Raw genomic sequence first — 18819 nt, forward strand, 5'->3', positions numbered from 1 at the left:
ACTGTTGTGTTATTGATTTTTCCCCCTATATATTTATATTGCTCTTGTATAGTTGCAAAGTCTCCCTCGCAGGCTTTGGCGGTGGTTCTGCCCCTCCTCCAATTGGGGCAATGTGCCTACCACGCCGGCAGGCCGCTGTGCCTGTACTTTCGGTGGGCCTGTTCTTTCGGTGGTCACAGGTCCGCCTACCTTGCAGGCGTGAGCAGCGGCTCTGCCCCTCCGCTGGCCGCTAGGCCTGTTCTGTCTGTCACTTGCAGGTCTGTCTACCTAACAGGCGCTGGTGGCGGCTCTGCCCCTCCCCCAACCGGGGTGATGTGTCTGGCGGGCCACTGGGCCTGTTTTGTCAGTGGTCACGGTTCCGCCTACCTTGCAGGCGCGTGGGGCAGCTGTGCCCCTCCGCAGGTTGCTGGGCCTGACCTGCCAGTGGGTCGCAGGTCTGCCTACCTTGCAGGCTCGGGGGGTGGCTCTGCCGCTCTGTGGATTGCTGTGCCTGTTCTGCTGGTGGGTCGCGGGTCCACCTACCTTACAGGCGCTGGTGGCGGCTCTGCCCCTCCCCCAACCCGGGCAATGTGTCTGGCGGGCCTCTGGGCCTGTTTTGTCGGTGGTCACGGTTCCGCCTACCTTGCACGCGCGTGGAGCAGCTGTGTCCCTCCGAGAGTTGCTGGGCCTGACCTGCCGGTGGGTGGCAAGTGTGTCTACCTTGCAGGCGTGGGGGTGGCTCTGCCGCTCCGCGGGTCACTGGGCCTGATCTGCTGGTGAGTCGCAGGTCTGCCTACCTTTCAGGCGCCCAGCAGCTCTGCCCCTCCCCCAACCGGGGCGGGGCGATGTGTCTGGCGGGCCACTGGGCCAGTTTTGTCGGTGGTCACGGTTCCGCCTACCTTGCACGCGCGTGGAGCAGCTGTGTCCCTCCGAGAGTTGCTGGGCCTGACCTGCCGGTGGGTGGCAAATGCGCCTATCTTACAGGCACGGAGGTGGCTCTGCCGCTCCGCGGGTCGCTGGGCCTGATCTGCTGGTGAGTCGCAGTTCTGCCTAACTTGCAGGCGCCCGGCGGCTCTGCCCCTCCCCCAACCGGGGCGGGGCGATGTGTCTGGCGGGCCACTGGGCCTGTTCTGCTGGTGGTCACGGTTCAGCCTACCTAGCAGGCGCGTGGGGCAGCTGTGTCCCTCCGCAGGTTTTTGGGCCTGACCTGCCGGTAGGTCGCAGGTCTGCCTACCTTGCAGGCTCGGGGGGTGGCTCTGCCGCTCTGTGGATTGCTGTGCCTGTTCTGCTGGTGGGTCGTGGGTCCGCCTACCTTGCAGGCGCCCGGCAGCTCTGCCCCTCCCCCAACCGGGGTGGGGCGATGTGTCTGGCTGGCCGCTGGGCCTGTTCTGTTGGTGGTAACGGTTTTGCCTACCTAGCAGGCGCGTGGGGCAGCTGTGCCCCTCCACAGGTTGTTGGGCCTGACCCGCCGGTGGGTCGCAGGTCTGCCTACCTTGCAGGCTCGGGGGTGGCTCTGCCGCTCTGTGGATTGCTATGCCTGTTCTGCTGGTGGGTCGTGGGTCCGCCTACCTTGCAGGCGCCCGGCGGCTCTGCCCCTCCCCCAACCCGGGCGATGTGTCTGGCGGGCCTCTGGGCCTGTTTTGTCGGTGGTCACGGTTCCGCCTACCTTGCACACGCGTGGAGCAGCTGTGTCCCTCCGAGAGTTGCTGGGCCTGACCTGCCAGTGGGTGGCAAGTGTGTCTACCTTGCAGGCGTGTGGGTGGCTCTGCCGCTCCGCGGGTCGCTGGGCCTGATCTGCTGGTGAGTCGCAGGTCTGCCTACCTTTCAGGCGCCCGGCGGCTCTGCCCCTCCCCCAACCGGGGCGGGGCGATGTGTCTGGCCGGCCGCTGGGCCTGTTCTGTCGGTGGTCACGGTTCTGCCTACCTAGCAGGCTCGTGGGGCAGCTGTGCCCCTCCGCAGGTTGTTGGGCCTGACCTGCCGGTGGGTCGCAGATCTGCCTACCTTGCAGGCTCGGGGGTGGCTCTGCCGCTCTGCGGATTGCTGTGCCTGTTCTGCTAGTGGATCGCGGGTCCGCCTACCTTGCAGGCGCCCGGCGGCTCTGCTGCAAATTCTTTTAACTTTTGTTTATCATGAAAGATTTTTATTTCGTTGTCGTACCTGAAGCTTAATTTTGCTGGATACAAAATTCTTGGTTGGCATCCATTGTCTTTCAGTGTTTGAAATACATTGTTCCAGGATCTTCTCGCTTTCAGCGTCTGTGATGAAAAATCCATTGTTAACCTTATTGGTTTACCCCTGAATGTAATCTGCCTCCTTTCTCTTGTAGCTTTTAATATTTTCTCTTTGTTCTGTATATTGTATATCTTCATAACAATGTGTCTTGGCGTTGGTCTACTGTGGTTTTGTGTGCTTGGTGTCCTGTATGCTTCTACAATTTGTATATCCGTTTCCTTTTTTATTTCTGGAAAGTTTTCTATAATTATGTCATTCAGCAGGTTGCTCATTCCCTTGGTTTGAACCTCTATACCTTCCTCTATCCCAATGACTCTTAAGTTTGTTTTTTTTATGTTATCCCATATCTCTTGGATGTTTTCTCGTGATTTTTTACCAGCCTTTCTTTTCAAGATGATATATTTTGTCTTCATTATCTGATGTTCTGGCTTCTACTTGCTCCACTCTGTTAGTGATACTCTCATTTGAGTTTTTAATTTAGTTTCTAGTTTCCTTCATTTCTAGAATTATTGTTTGATTTTTTTATAATCTCTATCTCCTGATAAAGATGCTTAACTTCTTCTTTTATCTGTTTATGTAATTCATTTTCAATGTGTTCTTTCACTGTTTGAATTTGCTGTCTCATGTCCTCTTTAAGGTTCCATTCCATCTGTCTAAGGTATTCCTTGAGTTCCTTATTTGACCATTTTTCTGATGCCTCTAGGTCCTCCTAAATATTTAGGCTGTCCTGTATTGTTTGTACTCCTTTTCTTCCTTGATTTTTCATGCTGCTCATGTTACTTCTTGTTCTGTTTGACTGCTGAGTTACTGTTTACTCCTATAAATTTATTTGATGCTTGGGAGGAAAGGTATTAGAAGGGAAGGGAAGAAGTCACTAAAGAAAATTTAAGGAAGGGGGAATAAGGAAATTGAAATGAAATGAAAAGACTAAAGAAAAAAAATAGAAAAGAAAAAAAGAAAAAAAATTTTAAAATAATAAAAAAATAAAAATTTAAATTTTAAAAAAATTTTAAAAACAGCAAAAAAATGGAAATAAAAATTTAAATTTTAAAAAAATTTAAAAAACAGCAAAAAAATGGAAATAAAAAAAACCAAATTAAAAAAAATTAATAAATGCATTCTTAGAGTTCGATCAACTTCTCTTCCAGTAGGTGGAGTTTTGCCCACTGGGTCAAGCTTCTCCTCTCAATAGGTGGGAACCAATCACTGTGCAGCAGCTCCTCCTTCCCGACTGGGCGGGTCTCCAATCCTGAGTGCCTAGGGCCTTCTCTTGTGTCTAGTCACATCCCCACTTTTCCTCAAGCCAGGCCCTGCTCACCGATGACGCTCACCACAATACTGGCTACACGCCAGGTCTGCTGCTCCCGGGAGCCCTATTTTCATGAACGACTGGGCACACTCTCCCTGTTTGCCATTCCCCCAGACCCTAAGTTTGTGGAGCTTGGGACTGAGAATCCTCAGCAAATTTTGCTTGCCCTCCGGTAGCCACGCCCCCAGTAGCTGGTGCAAGAGACCTCAGTTGTCAGCACTGGTGGGAGCGGTAGCCGGGAGTTCCGCGATGTGGTCCTGCGCCACTCCTGATTCCCTCAGTCTGGCTATCGCGCTCACGGGAGAGCTGGGAGGAGCCCTTAAGGTTTCCCTGCTGTGTGGAGAGGGAAGGCTAGGGGGTTACACACCTGTCCCTGCTGGTTTCAATGAAATTATCTCCTCCGCTGCATTCTGGTGACGTCAGTTCTCTGCCATGGTGGTATCCCATGCAAATGGCGACAGTTTGTTCCCTTTGCCGGGTGACCAATGCAACGGGTGGGTCCTGACTGGCTCTCCCAAGCCCCGTCTCAATCCTGTGGCCACTGCCTATGAAGGCTCGGTTGGCTTTTACCTCCGCAGTTCAGAAGGGCCGAGCAGTTGTTTCAGCCGGATCGTTTAGTGCTGAGTCACAGCAGTTTGTCTGTGAGAAGCAGGTGAACGGGAGCTTGAATTCAGCTGATCCGGGCTCGGTGTGTGTTCTGAGAGGCCCAGACTGTTCGCCCCAGATCCACGTCAGCTCAGCATTGCCTAGTGATCAAGCCTTAAGAGTTTTGTTCTCGTGAATAGATTAATGTGGGCTGGGGTTGTAGCTCACTGATAAAGAATGTGCTTAGCATCTTGGGACCCTTCAATCCCTAGCACTAACATTTAAAAATAAACAAATAAATAGGTTATTGCCTAGTAAAAGGGCTTTAAGGGAAAAGGTCCATCCCTTCCATCCCTTCTACCATATGAAGAAACAGTATTTATTCCTTCCAGAGGACATAGCAATAAGGCACCATCTTGGAAACAGAGAAGAGCCCTCACCAGACACTGAAACTGCAGTACCTTTATCTTGGAGTTCCCAGTCTCCACAACTCTAAGAAATAAATTTCTATTGTCTATGAATTACCCAGACTTAGGTACTTTGTTATATAAACAGGAATTAATTAATACAATAGATGATAAAAAATTTGAATTCTAACCACACATGAGGACAAGCCTACAGTTATAAATTTTCAGAGCATATGTATTTTTTTCCACTTAGAGGTGACATTGAGACAAACAAGGCTCATTTTGTTTTTTTGGTTTTTTGTTTTTTTGTTTTTTTCACTGCTCTCTGGAAACACTGTTTTTCTAGCTTACTATTTCACTAGGCTATAGTTCTTAGAGGGTTTTGTCCAAAGTCCTGTGCTCCATGTCTTTTTCATGCAATAAATGATAGAGTTCTACCTTCCTAATAGTAGCAACAACCAGTGGATTTTGGCACTTTAGTTCCTGTTCTGTGTTTCTTTTTGGATCCTGCAGATTTCCTTTATTTTCCTGGGCGCTTGTATTTTATACATGATTTATGGGTGCCTTGTTGTGGAAAGATTTATTGGATCATCCAGTCTTTCATATTATCTACAATTAAAAACTCAAGTTCATTTAATCTTTACACAAACCACACAAATTAAGCATCATTGTTCTAATTTTTTTATTGTGGCAACTGAGACTCAGACAGAATAAGGATCACACAGTTTTATTTAATAACAAAGCCTGAAATTGAACCCAGTACTATCTGGCACCAAAGTTCATGGTTGTTTAAATACTAAGCCATATTGCCTCTTATTATACTCTGTGTTTTTGCATATTTTTATTTTTTAAAGAATATATTAATTATATCTATCATCAGAAAAAAGAAAATAACTTTTAAAGGTACTATAACTTGAAAAAAATCTCTTAGTTATGAAATGAATTTATTTATTAGATCTGATAAGCTCTGATATTAAAGCCCCATAGCTAGGCCAAGGTCATCCATTGTATCTGTCAAGTACCATATGGTGGGAACAGAATAACTTCCTGTGCATAAATGATAAATAATACCTCAGCCGAGGCATTATCATACATTTCCCCCTTTCTTGACTTTGTTGTGCTTACCTTTTCCCTGTGATTTCATCATTTTCTCTACCACTCTCTCCCCAGGCTGCCACTAGGTCTAAATCGAAGTAATAAATATGATTTTGTTCCTGCTACACTTTTGGCAAGTAGGAAAGTCTTCTTGGACACAGTAGATAGAGACCTTATCTGTCTAGCTTGTTGATTAGTAAAGCATGCTGGAGGACATGTGAGCCTTAATGAAGTCTGAATAGATTACATCTATTGCTTCCCTAGGATCAGCATGACCTGGCACTCATAATGCAAAACAGAATCAGTCGGGCACACTGATTCAACATGGGATCATAATGTTAGTCATTCTGTAATTTTTGCTTTCTTTAGTTCTGGAAAATTGATTGGTTCATAATTTGTTCTGGTATTTTCCCAATTATCTGGACCTAGATTATCCCTTGTTTCCTTTTAAACACACACACACTCACACACTCACATAGTTACCCTTTCCAAGGCTACATAGATCCTTCTGGCTCTCAAAAATAAGAGTTCTGGAGTCTCTAATGAAATTTGCCAACTATTTAAGTGCCCTAAGATGTATTTATAAAACTTTGGTAATTTTATTTTGTGCTGAAGCCTCACTATAAATTAGCTTATTTTTACAAGGAATTTGATCAAAAAAAAAAAAAAAAAGGGCTTACCTAGGAATTTTTCCAAGTAAATTTTGTCCAGAAAGTACCCATTCACTCATTTATGTATGCAAGTCATAAGTCTGCTGTCACTCATTCTACACATATTTGGTGTGTGTGTCAGGATCTGGTTAAATTGCTGGGGAGGCTAGACATTGATGACACACACCTGTAGTCCCAGCAACTCAGGAGGCTGAGGCACGAGGATCACAACTTCAAGGCCAGCCTCAGCAACTTAATGAGGCCCAAAGCAATTTACCTAGAACCTGTAGCAAAAATAAAAAATAGGGGTTGGGGTTGTAGCTCAGTGGTAAAGCACTTGCCTAGCATGTGCTCCATTCTTAGCACCATGTATATATAAATAAATAAATAAAAATGAAGGTCCACTGACAATTAAAAAAATTATTTAAAAAAATAAAGTTTGTTAAAATAAATAAATAAATAAATAAACAACTGGGAGCAGTGGCGCATGCCTGTAATTCCATTGGCTGGGGAGGCTGAGGCAGGAGGATCTTCAGTTCAAAGCCAGCCTCAGCAAGGGTGAGGAACTAAGCAACTCAGTGAGACCCTGTCTCTAAATAAAATACAAAATAGGGTTGGGGATGTGGCTCAGTGCTTTAGTACCCCTGAGTTCAATCCCTAGTACCAAAATAAATTAATAAACTAAAAAATAAAAATAGGGCTGGGAATGTGGCTCAGTGGTAAAGTGTTCCTGGGTTAAAAACTTGGTATAAAAAAATAAAAATTGCTTGGGAGGCAGACCTTTTAAACAAAGTCTCTTCTTTGACAGGGAAAATTATCGAATGACAGTTAAAAATCAATAAGTGAACAATTTTAAATGGTTATAAATGCTATGAAGTATTTAAAACTGGTGATAAAAAGAGTGACTGGATTGTAGGTGGAGGGCTACTTTAGACAGTTTTTCAGGGAAGTTAGCTAAGAAAGAATTCAGAATGTGGGCCACCATTTTTTTAAAATATTTTTTTAGTTATAAATTGTTGAATGTATTTCTCTTTTTTCTTTTTTTTTTTTTGAAAGAGAATTTTTTAATATTTATTTTTTAGTTTTCGGTAGACACAACATCTTTGTTTGTATGTGGTGCTGAGGATCGAACCCGGGCCGCACGCATGCCAGGCTAGCGGGCTACCATTTGAGCCACATCCCCAGCCCCGAATGTACTTTTCAATACAATATCTTTTTTTATTTATTTTTATGTGGTGCTAAGGATTGAACCCAGTACCTCACACATGTGAGGCAGTCGCTCCACCACTGAACCACACAGCCACAGCCCACCACCATTGTTTTTTATTCTCTTTCAATCTCACTGACTGCTTCTCCTCAGTCTTTAGATGATTCCTCTCCATCTTTACAATTTGCAAATATCGGATAGCCTCGAGTCTTATCCTTGAACTTCTTTTAAATCTGTACTTTATTTTTGTTTGTTTATTTATTTTTCAGTGCTGGGGTGAAACCCAAGGCTCTATGCATGCCAGGGAAACATTTTACTACTGTGCTAAACACCCAGGCCTGATCCTACACTAAATGAGCAAAGTATGCATAGAACACTAACATTTGACCAAGAAGTAGAGCAGGAGATAAAGGGTCAAGAACTGTGAAGTGTCTGAGATTTTATCCTAGTTGTAGTCTAACAAGTTAACTAGTCATAATTTTCTGGATTTTGGTAAAAGACACAAGATTCTTGAGTCAGAGACAAAGGAATTTGTTATAAGAATAGCAGTTGTCAGAGTAGTGGGATTTGGGCCAGTTCTCCAAGTGCTGACTCCTAAAGGGTAATATGAAGAGAATGGGGCGACACCAGCACCTGCAGTGAATTGCATTATAGGAAAAGAACCCGGAGCTTAGGGAATCTGAGCCATTTGTAATGGGTAGTGGGCATGACTGCCTTATGCTCCAAAGGGAGATATTGTCTCTATCTACAAGACTGTTAGCTATATAAAATCCTTGAAAAAACAGTCCAGAATAAAAGCAGCCAGTGATTCTGTTCATAAGATGTGCAGAAATATGAGAAAAAAACAGAGAGAATTGTCTCTCAATGTGTATTTGTATACATTTTAACAAGAGATGGAACTTGACTTCTCTGAATGTACTTCTCAAATATACCTTGTTTTGCATATTTGATTTTGAAGCCATCTATTTTGGCTAATCAGGAAACAAAATTAAAATTTCAAAAAGCAATTCCTAAAAACTGAAAACTACATGAAAGGAATGAAAGTAATTGTCTATCAAATTGGTAGGATACTCCCACAGAGCATAATTATTTTGAGTTACTTTTAAATACAGTAATTTGTCTATATATCCCTAGTGGGATACACTCTAAAGGCAAAAGGAAATCCAAAAACATCTTACACTCCTGTCAGCAGTCATGTTAGAGGGAGTGGTGGGGTTGGTATTCTGAGATTGTTTGAAGTAACATGTTAATAAAATTGGGGGCCAAAATTTTCAGTATGAGAGAATGAATAGAGATACATATTTAATATCAAAGAGTTTAATTAAAACCAGATAGCTTAAATTTGAAAAAATGAAGTATTATATAGAAATTCATGATACAATTTTTTTTGTGTGTGTGTGTGGTACTGGGGATTGAACCCAGGGCCTTTTGTATATGAGGCAAGCACTCTACCAACTGAGCTATATCCCCAGCCCCTACAATTTATTTTTATAAGAAAAAAACGTATGTTCCCAAACTCTAATACTAAAAAGGCATAGAAGCAATGACCAATCTAGAAGCAAATGATACTAAAATTGAGATACTTATATACTAAAAAGAACCAGGGCTCCTTAAAAAAATAGCTGATCCAGCCAAGTACATGTTTGTAATCCTATCTACTCAGGAGGCTTAGGGATAAGGATTGCAAATTCAAGGCTAGCCTGGGCAACTTAGTGAGACCCTGTCTCAAAATAAAACAGACTGGGGATGTAGCTTAGTAGTAGAGCACCTCTGGGTTCAATTCCCAGTACCTCTAAAAATAAATTTAAAAAATTAAAAGACAAAAAAGAAAAAAAGAGAGAGAGGGAGAAACTGATTCCGGATCTAGGGTAGGAAATGTACAAGATTAGCTTTAAATATCTTGTCATACTAGAAAGTAAGGAAGTTATCAAGAAGTCTTGGTAAAGTGTCAAAAGAATTCAGGGGCCAATTCATAGGAACTCCCATTGGCCAAAGATTTGTGCATCAACAGAAATTATAATTGCATAAGATGGAAATATATTGAACATATTTTTTCTTTTTCTTTCTTTTTTTTTTTTCTTTTTCAGTGCTAGAGATTGAACCAGAGACCTTGCACATGCTAGGCAAGTACTCTATCACTGAGCTATATCCCCAACCCATATTAAGTATATTTAAATTCATGATTCATGACAAGAGATATTTCAAAAAAAAAAAAAAGAAAGAAAGAAAGAAATCTCATTGGTCACCTGAAGAGAATGTTAAGGAACTAATTCATGATTCTGAAACCTTTTCATGAAGAGAAAGAATTATTATTTACCACTTTCCCAGTGCCATTTATATGTGAAAGACTCCTATATTTTCACTTCAGAACCCAATCTCTTCCCTGAACTCCCAGCTCATAAATCCACCTACCTATTCTACATCTCCATTTGAATATCTAATAGCCATGCCCAACTCACTATGTCTCCAACTAAAATCTTTAATTCCCTTTCCTTTTACAAATCTGCTCCTCTCAGTATTTCCCTTCTCAAAAGAGTGAGCAAGGTGACTTGTTCACACCAAAAACACTGCCATCTTTCTTGACTTTTCACTTCTCATGCCTCTCATCTAATTTATAGCAAATCCTCTTGGCTCTTCCTTTGATATGTATCCTGAATCCATCCTCGCCTCATCACCTCCTCTGTTCCCACCGTTGTCCATGCTCCTGTTCTCTGGTTCTCTTCAACTAGTTTTTCAACAGCTTTCAATTTCCATTCTTGCTTCCCTAATGGATAATTTTCTACACTGCAACAGAGTCACCCTTTAAAAGTGTGTTAAGATCATGTCCTGACCGGCAAGCAGGGAGGGAGGGGGGAAGTGTTGGGAGTGGTATCGTGATATAACAAATTATATTGTTATATTTTATGCATACTGTACAAACATGTAACAACAAATCTCATCTATATGTACAAATATAATGTGCCAATAAAAATTTTGAAAAAAAGAAAGAAAAGCAGATTAATAAATAAATAATGTGGGCCCAGCATGGTGGCACACGCCTGTAATCCCTGAGGCTCAGGCTGAGGCAAGAGGATCTTGAGTTCAAAGCAAAAGCAACTGTTTCTCAATAAAATACAAAATAGGGCTGGGGATGTGGCTCAGTGGTTGAGTGCCCCTGAGTTCAATCCCTGGTATCCCAAAATAATCAGTTAATGTGGGGCTGGGGCTATAGGTCAGTGGTAGAGCACTTGCCTGGCACATGTGAGGCACTGAGTTTCATCCTCAGCACCACATAAATATAAATAAATAAATAAAATAAAAATATTGAGTCCATCTACAACTAAAAATTTTTTTAAATAATGTGAAAAAAAAAATCATGTCCCTGTAAGGTCACGGCACTTCTTCCCTCAAGATTTTTCAATCACATCCCACCTCATGCAGAGTAATATGCAAGGTATTTCTACATTTGCAAAGGAGGGAACCAGAAGTATGACCAAAAAAAAAATTTTAAGGCCTAGCTTGATCTGGCCGTGGTCACATCCAATGACTGATTATTGTAGTAGTATAGAGACCTGGTCATCTCTTCCAAGCTCAGGATAACTCTGAAGGGCCATTCTAGCGCTAGGCTTGAGGTCCTATCTGGGCTCCTTTGGCAGCTTAATTTCTCCCTCCTCCCACATCTGCTTGCTGGCCCACCCCCCACAGGTACTAATTCTAAGGGTGCTTCCTAATGAATACCCCACCTGCTAACTTCCCTCTGCAGAAACTGCCTTGTCTGGTAGCCCACCTGTGCTCCGCGCCCCCCACTTCTACAATCCCTCCAGTAAGAACCATAGAGACAGCTTCAAAAAAGGATGCCATCCATCTCCACTTGTTCCAGGGAACTGCTGGCTACAGAAAACCCTTAATATTTTGAACAATCCTTCCTCTTTTGAAATGTCTCCGAATGTCTCCAACCAAGAATAGCCCAAAATGAGAAGGTCTCCCCACTTCCAAAAATCCTGACCACAATAGAAAATTCACCAATCTGAAACCATCTCGGTATTTCCTCTTTTTACTCTATAAAACATACTCTTTAACACCCTTGCATCAAATGCCATGCAAATGTGGTGATGACAGATGGGTTCTCTTGCGGCAAGTTTGTGAATAAAGAGCCTTTGTTAATTTTGCCTGGACTTAGCTTTGTCTTTGACACATCTCAGTCTGTTTCCTAGCAAACCCAACCTGAGATAATTTATCTACTTATTTCCTTGTCACCTGGGTTTCTTGAGAGTAGGCGCTTTATAGTGTCCCCATTCACTAGCATAGTGCCACACACGGGAAGCTGCTGCTCGGTAACTATTCACTGGATGAATGAGTGAAGTGCCAATTAAGCTGAGATCTGAATGACAAGGAGCTAGCCAGGCAAAGATCTTGCGAAATTACATTTTAGGTGTTGGGAACAGCAAATAAAATTCTGCAAAGAGCTCTTTCCTTTCTGGTTTGATTCCAGTTCTTTGCCAGTGTAATTTAGTCTTTGGGACAGTTAAAAGATTTTTTTCTTTGTTTTTTTTCTCCCCCCAACCACCACCATTTTCTCCTTACTCCCTTTCCAAGATTTTTACAAATTTAGCCTGGAGCACAGACCTCCCTTCAGGCTACCATATCATTCAATCAATCACCAATCTTGAGTTTTTATTGGTGAAGACTTATCAGACCTGAGTTGCTGCCTTTCCATTATTTACAGTTCATGTTCCTCAAAATATTTATTTGTGGAAGGATATCATGGATGATAGGAACTTGATGTTAAGGAATTTAGAATTGTTCTGGAATCCATTTCACAATTCCTCCAGGGGAGAGCCCAGCATCCCCATGTCTCTCCCTTCCACTCAGACACATTCTATGTCGAGTGTGGTTATGTGTGTTTTATTCTACTTTTTTTTTAAATGTCTTTTCCTTTTTTAGTTGTCAATGGACCTTTATTTTACTTATTTATATGTGGTGCTGAGATTTGAACCCATGCTAGGCAAGTGCTCTACCACTGAGCCACAGCCCTAGCCCAAGTCTTTTCTTAATGTAGAATTTACATATGGTGGGCTGTGGTTGTAGCTCAGTGGTTGAGCACTTGCCTCACATGCGTGAGGCGCTGGGTTCAATCCTCAGCACCAAATAAATAAATAAACAAACAAATAAAAAAATAAAACAAAGCTATTGCATCCATCTACAACTAAAAAAATGTTTAATAAAAGAAATTTGCACAGAGTTAAAAACATGAAATGCTGTACAGTAGTCTTTCTCACCCTTCCCCTGTGCTCTGCCTTTATTTGTTCCGGTTTTAACTCTTTCTGAGGTTTATCTCTGTGCCTCTAAATAATCTGCTGATACCACATTGTCTTCATTTATCATTTTTAGATATCATCTGCTGACTAACTGGCAAGACAGTTGAGAATTGAGCTCAGTTATACCAGCCCCCTCCATCACCTCTTCCTCTCCAAATACGGTCAGGGCATATTTTTAGTTTTGACTTTGATTTTTCTTTGTTTCTTTCCTTCACATGTTTTAATCTTTTCCCAAATGTCTGGTGATCTTTTATTATCATATTTAAGAATGAAGCACTAGAAAAATGTACTAAGGACTCTATGAACTTGGTAGGTCTTGTTAACTGACTAGATTTCATTCACTTTAGGTCGCATAGGCTATTGTCTAGGAACCACTAAATGTTAGAAGTCATCATGTTTGCACTCAAGCTAATGCCACTTTTGCTCTAAACTCTCTTGCATTGACTAAATTTATTTAAAGAGCAACCTGCTGGGCTGAGGCTGTGGCTCAGTGGTAGAACGCTTGCCTGGCATGCATGAGGCACTGGGTTGATCTTCAGCACCTTATTTAAAAATAAAATAAAATAAAGATATTGTGTCCATCTACAACTAAAAAAGTACACATAAAAAAAAAGAAAACTGCCAATTTTAAGTTTTTCTTTTCTTTTCTTTTCTTTTAGTATCAGGGATTGAATCCAGGGTGCTTAACCACTGAGCTTCATCACCAGTCCCTTACTTTTATTTATTTATTTGTTTGTTTGTTTGGAGACAGAGTCTCGATAAGTTGGTTAATGCCTCAGTTGCTGAGGATGGCTTTAAATTCTGGATCCTCCTGCCTCAGCCTCCCAAATTGCTGGGATTATAGGTGTGCACCACCATACCCAGATTAAAATTTTCACTGTATTACTATTCTTCCTATTGTTGTTGTTCATTTTGCATAGATGCTAGATGGCTGCTGGATATTCCATGGGAGGGATGGGGAAGTATCGCTTCCTCTGAAGCAACTTGGTAATCCCCCTATTTTCACTTCCCCTGACTCTGGTGTCTCCCAGCAATCCAGGATATGCTCTGTCCATGGCAACACCTATTCTAGGCTGCCAGACTCTCTTCCCCACCACACCTGTCATCAGCCTTCTATCAACTTTCCTCCCCCTATTACTTATTGAAATCCTTCTTACATAGAGAGCCCTGCTCCTGACTGCCTGTGGTCTTTTCTTTGTTATTGGCTGACATATATATATATTTTAAATTTCTTTATTATCATTTTAATGGTGCTATACTTGGGCTATACTTTCAGTGTGTGTCCCCCAAGGCTTCATGTGTTGAAATTTAATTCCCCCTGTGAGTTTATAAAAGGGTGAAAACTTAATCCAACTATAACATTTAGAGGTGAGGCCTTTGGGAAATGATTCGGTTAGATAAGGCCATCAGGACAGAGCACCCATGGTTGAATCTTGCTGGCTTTATAAGAAGAGTGAGAGAAGACTAGAAGAGACACGCATATGCATTCCTGTTTCTTGCCACATGATGCCCTGCACCACCTTGGGACTCTGCCTGCAAGAAGGATACCACCAGACTTTGTACATCCAGAACCATAAAACACTTTTTTTTTTTTTTTTTGGTACTGGGGATTAAATCCAGAGGTGCTTAACCTCTGAGCCACATCCCTAGCCCTTTTTTATATTTTATTTAGAGACAGGGTCTCCTGAGTTGCTTAGGGCCTTGATAACTTGCTGAAACTGGCTTTGAACTCAAGATCCTCCTGCCTCAGCCTCCCAAGCTTCTGGGATTACAGGCGTGTACCACAGTGCCCAGCTTCCATAAACCACTTTAGAAAGTAACCTGCCTCCAATAATTCATTATAATAATGCAAAATGGACTAATGCAAAAGTTGTCTTAGTAGGGATAGGAAATAAACAGATATGCTCAGTCCATTTTCTTGAATTGGAAATTAACAACATAATTGCACTTCAACATGCACAATTTGAAGTGCATACTTTGAAAGCTGTCATGAAGTGATTTTGATTACACACACATACCCCACCTCCACCGCGCTCCCTTGGAGAGTCCCTGTGACTTGGAAATAGCAAAATACATTTTTTAAAGGGAAAACAAAAGCACATGTTAAAAAAAAATAATACATCTTGACCAAGACAGATTCATTCTAGGAATGTCAGATGATTCAATATCAGGAACTTTACTAATTCCTAATGTAATTCATTACATTAATAGGTCACAGAAGTCAATTGATATAGTTTTCCTCATAAATGCTAAATAGGCATACCATAACATCTGATATCCATTTTTTTAAAATTTTATTCTATTTCTTTACAGTGCCGGGGATTGAATCCAGGGCTTTGCCTATACTAAGCGTGTGCTCTACAACTGAGCTACACCCTCAGCCCATTTTTTATTTTAAAATTTCTTTGTAAAACAGAAAAAATAAAATATAGCATGATAAAAATACATTATGCCCAGTGATGAAAAAGTTCTGGAGGTGGGTGTTGGTGATGATTGCACAATAATGTGAATGCACTTCATGCCAACGAACTGTACACTTAAAAATGATTAAAATGATAAATTTGATGCCATGTATATTTGATCACTATATATTTAAATAGATAGGTAGATACACACACACACATATATATATACATTTATATATTTATATATTGCTTAAGGTCAGCATCATACTTCTGGGAAAAGAGTGATAGTGTTCTCAGTTGAGACTGAGATTAGATTATTTTTGTTATTGTTTAACCTTAACCTGGAGATATTAGCTAAAGTAATTAGACAAAATAAATAAAATAGAAAATGAGAAGGTAAAAATCATCATTACTGACATTTGATGCTTAAAAAATATATACTTAAAAAAATCAAAAGAATAAACTAAAATTATTTTTAAATAACATAATCCAATAAAATGTATGTTAATAATAGTAATAAGGGGCTGGGGTTGTGGTTCAGAGGTAGAGCTCTCACCTACCATGTGTGAGGCACTGGGTTCGATCCTCAGCACCACATAAAAATAAAATAAATATATTGCATCCACCTATAACTAAAAAATAAAAAAAATAATAATAAGAGAAAGATGTACAAAATTAATATATAGTCTTCATATAACAAGTGAAAGAGCTATTGGAATAAAAGACTCCATTTATACAAGTCATGAAAAAGATAAAATACCTAGGAATGCACTTAAAATATTTGCATGATCTATGTGAAGAAAACTTGTTAATATTCCAAGGGACACAAAGACTTTTTAAAATGGAAAGGAATTGCAAATGTTTGAAAAATCAACATCATAGATATGGTTCATTTTCCCTAAATTAATCTATAACTTTAATGCAAGCTCCATTAAGAAATGCTAATAGAATTTCCTCTGGAAATAGACAAACTCTTTTTGTGGGCAAAAAAAAAAAAAAAAAACAGCAATCAAGGGTAGACAGGAGGGCTGGGGTTATGGCTCAGTGGTAGAGTGCTTGCCTAGCATGTGTGAGGAACTGGGTTTGATCCTCAGCTCCACAAAAAAATAAATAACTAAATAAAGTTATTTTTTTAATCTGTTTTTTTTAAAAGAGTAGACAGGAAATTATTTTCAAAAGAAAATAAAAGGGAATTAGATATACAAAATATTAAAATTTATTACAAAGCTATTACAAGTAATACCATGTGATAATGATGCATAAATAAACAGATCCATTTAATGGAAGGTCCATAAATCTGAAAATTACATAGAAATTTAGTATATGTTTAAAATGACATTGTCAAAGCAGTGTGGAAATGCCAGATTATTCAATAAATTATATTGGGAATACTGGTGAACATATGGTGGTTCCATACCCCTCGCCTATTACAAATAGATCCAAGATTTAAAAATGTCAAAAATAGAATCATAAAATAGTAGAAGGAAGCATACAAGCACTGTTTTATGATTGCAGAATGGCCTGAGTCCAAAAACCTAGAGTCATAAAAGAAATGATTGATATCATTGACTATAAATTAAATAGTTTTGTATAGCAAATATCACCGCAAGCAAAGTCAAAAGACAAATAACAAACTGGGAAAAAAAATGATTGCAACTCATATGACATATATAAAGGTCTTTTCCATATCAAAAAATAAAATACTATCAGCCTTAAAGAAATATGGGTGGAGGCTATAAGCAGACAGTTCACAGAGAGGGAAACACAAATAGCTCCTAAAAGCCCCAAAAGATGTTCAACTCCATGCATCATAAGAGGAATAAATAAATAATAAAATGACACTGAGAAACTCTCTTGACTTCGATTACCAAGCTCCAAAAATTGATTATCCCATAATTGGCAAGATGTTATGAAATAGGCTATCTCAAACATTGCTGGTTGGAACCATAAATTAGTAAGATATCTGGGAGGGACAAATGACAATGCCTGTCAAAATTATAAATGCACACAGCAATTCCACTTCTAGGAATTTATCACACATTCTTTTTTTTTAAGTTGTAGTTGGACACCATATCCTTATTTTATTGATTTATTTTTATGTGGTGCTGAGGTTCAAACCCACTCGCTAGGCAGGTACTCTACCACTGAGCCACAACCCCAGCCCTTATCACACATTCTTAATATGCATGAAAAAGCACAGGCAGCCTTGTTTGTAACAGCAAGAAGTTTGGGAAGAACCTTAATCTCTCTCACTAGGCAGCAGATTAAAAAAATTTATGCTACACACATACTACACAGCTATCAAAATGAACTAGGTAGCTCTTTGGATATCAATGTGGAGCAATCTTCATGTCATATTGTTAAGAGAAAACTAAAGTATAAAACTCTATATTTAATATACTACCATTTGTGGAAATATATTCACTTATGTATGAAAATATCTCTGCATAAGAAATTGATTTGATATCTTGCTTCTGAGGAGGGTAACTAGGTGGCTGGTCAGATGGGAAAGTCACTCTATTTTGGTAACTTTTGAATTTTGAATCCTGTCAAAGTATTGCCTATCCAAAAAAAAAAAAAAGGACAGAATTTAATAAAATAAAATATACCTCAAATCAATTCATTCCTCTCCATTGCCACTGACTTAAGTGGCTCGTCATACAAGGATTTTCCCCTATTTTTCCAAGTAGTTTTCTATCTCCGTACAATTTATAATTATAGACATCATTTTGTTTCCTTCATTCATTATTTCATTTGTTACTGGTCACCTGACTTCCTGCCCCACGGGCTGGAAAATGATTGATTGATCACTTTATGATTGATTGATCACTGTAGACCCAGAACTTAGGCCAGTGTGTGACTCAATGTTTATAAATGGTTGAAAGTTTACAAAGAATGAAATTGTCTCATACTGACATTCTTCACAGTAATGTGGATCAGAGCAGACACCATTGCCTTCATTTTCTAGATCATTTTTTAAAAAATATTTATTTATTTATGTATCTTTAGTTTTAGGTGGATACATTAGGTTGTTTTTATGTGGTGCCGAGGATCGAACCCAGTGCTTCATGCATGGTAGGCGAGCACTCTACCACTGAACCACCAGCCCAGCCCCTAGATCACTTTTATGGAGGAAGCTTCTGAGATTTTCGTTAGGTTCTCAAAGGGATCTATGGACACACCTCCACCAAATTAGTTCATGTCCAAAATTCATCCGTTGAGACTTCAGAAGGTCTTAGGAAACAGTATAATTGCTGAGAAATCTAAAACACTAGCTTTGGAATCGCTAGTAGAAGCCATCATGAAAATGCATTGATACTGGCAGAAAGACACCTGCCTCACCACCTCAACACACTTTCACTCTTATTCCCAGATGTCCCCAAGACAGACTAGAAAACATGTATATTTGTTTCTTACCCTCCAAAGCCAATAAGCATAAACATAATCTGTAAAGCATTTTGCATTTTTGTCCCACATAGTAACTGTCTACCAGAAAGTTCACCATGAACTCTGCAGACCTGTCTTCAAAATCCTCTTACAAGACTTAAGTCTTGGAATTTCCTTTTCCTGGACAATTTTCTCATTTACTTTAGGGCTTTTGTGAGAAACAAATTAGCAGTTGCTCAATAGACTGGCTAGAAGGGAGACAATGA

General features: G+C 40.4%; 1 non-coding gene across 1 annotated transcript; it reads right to left on the reverse strand.

Annotated features, from left to right (window-relative positions):
* Positions 1-8860: 8860 nt before the first annotated feature.
* On the reverse strand, positions 8861-8934 carry Trnam-cau (transfer RNA methionine (anticodon CAU)). The gene has a single exon. It is a non-coding gene; the product is annotated as a tRNA-Met (tRNA).
* Between the last annotated feature and the right edge of the window lie 9885 nt (positions 8935-18819).

This window comes from Callospermophilus lateralis, chromosome X (genome assembly GCF_048772815.1).
Source record: "Callospermophilus lateralis isolate mCalLat2 chromosome X, mCalLat2.hap1, whole genome shotgun sequence".
In the NCBI taxonomy this organism is placed as follows: Eukaryota; Metazoa; Chordata; class Mammalia; order Rodentia; family Sciuridae; genus Callospermophilus; species Callospermophilus lateralis.